Consider the following 4,309-nt stretch of genomic DNA (forward strand, 5'->3'; position numbering starts at 1 on the left):
TGTATGTAGACATTTCATCTCCGGCCTTGTCAGGTATTGAACAATCAATAAATAAAGAACACAGAATTGTTAAATATAAAACACAGAATTTGTGTGATTATACTAAATGATTTAAAAATAAACACCACTGCATATTTACAACTGTTACACATGCTGATGTAACGCAAATGTTCCAACTTGGGATCAATAAAGTATATCTTATTTTAAGCTGATCGATGGCTACTGCCATATTTGCAAAATGTGCCTCTGAACCTTGACAAGTGCATGTTTCAGGCTTATCAATTAATGTAATGTAATGTTATCAATTAACAACAGGGGTCACAAACATAAGACCAGCTGTTAAATAAAGCTCTTCTGACCTTAGCTGGCATGTGTGTATATATATTAATGCTGCCCATTATGGGCACAAGCAATTTTCACCCATTTATTAATTATATGTTTTAAATGTGAGTGTTTCCTATCCCCTAAACCTCCAGGGATGTACACAGTTTAATACTGGCAACTTCTTATTATGGGAAATACGAAAACGTCTTTTAAAACTACAACTCCCAGTAGAGACGTGCCATAGATAGAGAACATGTTGCGAAACAGAATAGCCAGCATGTGTAGTTCTGGGGACGGAGTGGGGGAGGGGGGGACGCGGTGGACCCGTTCAAATCTAGTTTTGGACAGTCTGCCGTGGTTCCATCCCATTTCAAGTGCTGTTCGAGAATCGGCGTAACCCTCGGAGCACACTCTCCAATCACAGAGCTTGAGGACTATCACGGGGTTTGTCAAACAGAGCACATGGTGTAGTCCAAACGATAGCTGGGGATTCTGGGTAGTGTAGTGTCTTCTGCCATCCTTTACTCAGAAAAAACATTTGTTTCTCCGAATCGAAGGGGAAAAATACAAAAGCATTGCACACAATTTAAACCAATCAATGTTGTGTAATTAACAAGGATAATCTGGTGTTTTTTAGTCGATGAGTAGTGCAGATATCACTGTAAAATCAATCGACAGTAAGAGGAATACTTACTTCCGGGTGTACAATTCTCCGTTATCCAATGGGAATGGACGCTCACATTGCCTTTAAGGGCAGCCGACACAAACGAATGCCGTGCTTCCATGAGCGTCAAATCCCGCCGCAGATGGGAATACATTGCAATCAGTTGAAAGCTATTTGCGTCCCTTTATGACGCTGAAGGAGCCTAGGAGCGTCACAACTGGACGCCACGGACACTGACCAAACGTCGCTCCTGGACGCTTAGGGAGTGAGAGTGTGTTGTCAGATCACACAAGTCTTTAGGGTATATTAACATAATGACTAACACAAACTAAACAAATATGTTTTAATTTTTGTTTTATTGTGTGTCCTTTGTAGAGGACATCAGAGGCCTGTACTACGAAGCTGGTTCAACCTAACCATGATATGTTTGAGTTAGCCGGTTGGCCTAATCCAGTGGTTCTCAAAGTGGGGGGCGCGCCCCCCCAGGGGGGCGCAGAGGCATGACAGGGGGGGCGCGAGAGACCAGGAGGAAAAATGGTTATTACATTTTTTTTTTTTAAAGATAAAAAAAAAAAAAAAAAAAATCATATTTTCAAAAATTATTGATTCGAAAATAATATGATACAGTACTATTACGTCTGGGTCTCTGTGTTTCATTAAAGCTTGGCTCTGTGTGTGTGTGGAACGAGCCATTTTGTGTGCGTGCGCGAGCGAGAGAGAGAGCGCACCGGTACCGGAGATCGTTGCTGTTAGCTTCTGGTGCTAGCGAGCTACGCCAACGGATATAAGGAGTTTTTTCAACAACAAAGTGGAGGAGAGTCCTCTCCTGTCAGACTGAGAGACTCTGAGCTAAAGGACTCTCAGTGTTATCTCAGTGGGTCTCAAACGTTTTGTCACCATTAATATAAACAATTATTTCCGAGGCACACGTTTATATGATCATTATAGTTATACAAAAATAAGAGAATACATTAAAAACAGGTATGAAATACTATGACAGTAAAACAAGAATAAAGTTTAAAAGGGTGATTAGTAAAATATCCATAAAGAAATAGTAAATCTGTTTACAGTTCTGTGTTGAGAGAGGTATCCATAGATCTCTTCATTTTGCTCTCAAAGTGCACCAGATTGATGCTTTTAACTTCAATATTTAAAAACAAATCTTCCCGGGGGAGCTTGCCCCCGGAGCCCCCTAGAGGAGGTGAGGACCCCCTTAGAGGAGGTGAGGACCCCCCTATGTGAGGTCCACACACCACCTATAAAAATAGCACTTTACCCCTACTTACACCTATATGCCGTGAGCTGATTATCGAGCCTTCATTGTAACAATCGCGGGTACATTGTGTATGTGTGTGGGGAGTGTTGCAGTAGAAAATTCCACTGTAGCGCCTCGTACATTAATGGGAAACCCTAAATGTTTGAGCACCCTCTATGAAACGTCAAGCTACCCCACAGTACCCGCAAAATAAATCTCTGGCGCCGCCACTGAGCCTGACTATTTGTGTTGGGGGGGGCCCGACTTTTTTTTTTCTCCAAAGGGGGGGCCTGACAGAAAAAGTTTGAGAACCACTGGCCTAATCCAAAACATACGCGCTCTCGCTAAACTGTACTACGACGCAGGTTATCAAGTGGATCGCTCAAGCCAGCCGTGTCCTATCTAGTTAGGTGCGCGTTCACATGAAAGGGGTGGTATCTGGAGCATTCGACCAATCACAAACATGGAGAAGCGTACTGACAGCGCAGCGTCATACTTCCTGAATGAAAAGTAAACTATAATATTAGACATATGAAGAAGTTAAACTTTAAACATCCATGACTTAAACACTTGATCCAGGATCAAAGCCACATAGCTGCACCTGCAAGGTGAATACAGCTGGGAACAGAACAAGAGTTTGAATGCGTACATTAACAGGTTTATGATATCACTGCCCCGTCTAAGACACGATCTGACTTTCATTACATTTGACTCGAGTGTTTCGTCAACTTAACGTGTTGCTTAAAATAATACTTCTGCATACAGTATGTGACACTGTGAGTGTTGCACGGCCAGATACGGCTCAGCTGACTCAGATAAGGAAATATATGAAGTGATATGATGATATGAATGATAATGGGACACATCGACGTCTGCACTCAGTGTTTATGTTGTGGCAGATATTTAAGTAAGCTTTCTTAACGCTAATGTTATAATAGTCAGATTGCTCTGAAGATGGAGGTGATATTCTATTCATGTTCACGTTCACACAGTCGGTGATTTTTGCCGGCCGTCTTTCCTGCGACGGCAGCTTTTCTGTATTTCCTTTCTCCTGTAATATGACTTGATCGCTTTGAACTCCGCACACTGAGCTCTGATTGGTCAGCAGGCAGTGCTTTCACTGAGTTGACAGCCTGCAACCTAACCTGCTCCGCTCAGCATAAGTTACCATGGAGATCTAGCCCGCTAAAAAGTGAACCAGCGTCGTAGGACCGCAAACCCCGAGTTCTCCCTGAAGTTAGCCGCTAAGCGAAAAATCCTGCTTCGTGGTACAGGCCTCTGGTGTTAGTTATGCGAAGCATAGTATACAAACACCATTAACATACAAGTACATTTAGACAACATTAGAGCACAACAACAAATACTGAGCCCTCATTTACTCCATCCTTTTTTTAAATGCAGATATAGCCTACATCTGACACTTGAGGCACTTGATGTGTGTTTTCCCACTGCATCCGTCTGCCATGAACCCTACAGAAACCTACGTGTTAGTTTTGGCCCATAGTGGACAACGGGCCTTTTGTAACTGTCTCCTGCTCTTCCTCAGTCAATGCCTCCTCCTCTGAGTAGTCAACCTCATCCTCTTCCTCAATCACTGCCTGTGGATCCTCATCATCTCACAGGTCTGAGTCTCCCTCAATGATTCTGTTCACATTTCTCTCTGCCTCGGTTAGTGAGCTGCCTCCATTTGTGTTGTGTAAAATGGAGGAAATAAAAAGTTAGCAAATCCCCATGTCCTCCTCAGAGGACATTCATAAAAACATTTAGTTGTAGGTCAAATAATTATTACACTGCTCTGAAACTCACTACACTAACTCCTAAGATGTTCCCTTACTATAATGAATTAAAGATATTGAACTCACAACACTGGTAATTACAAAATTACAAACTTACCATTTATCTTTCTACAAATAGTGCTTGTGTTGATGGACGCCATTTTGAAATACAATGAAATTATCTTTTTCAAAGCCACACCCCCGCATATGTCATATGTCTGAAAAGCCCAGGATGTCCTCTGTGGAGTACAATTGGACTTAATGCTGTGGCATATCACCTCAAAGTAATGG

This window comes from Gymnodraco acuticeps, unplaced genomic scaffold (genome assembly GCF_902827175.1).
Source record: "Gymnodraco acuticeps unplaced genomic scaffold, fGymAcu1.1, whole genome shotgun sequence".
Taxonomy (NCBI): domain Eukaryota; kingdom Metazoa; phylum Chordata; class Actinopteri; order Perciformes; family Bathydraconidae; genus Gymnodraco; species Gymnodraco acuticeps.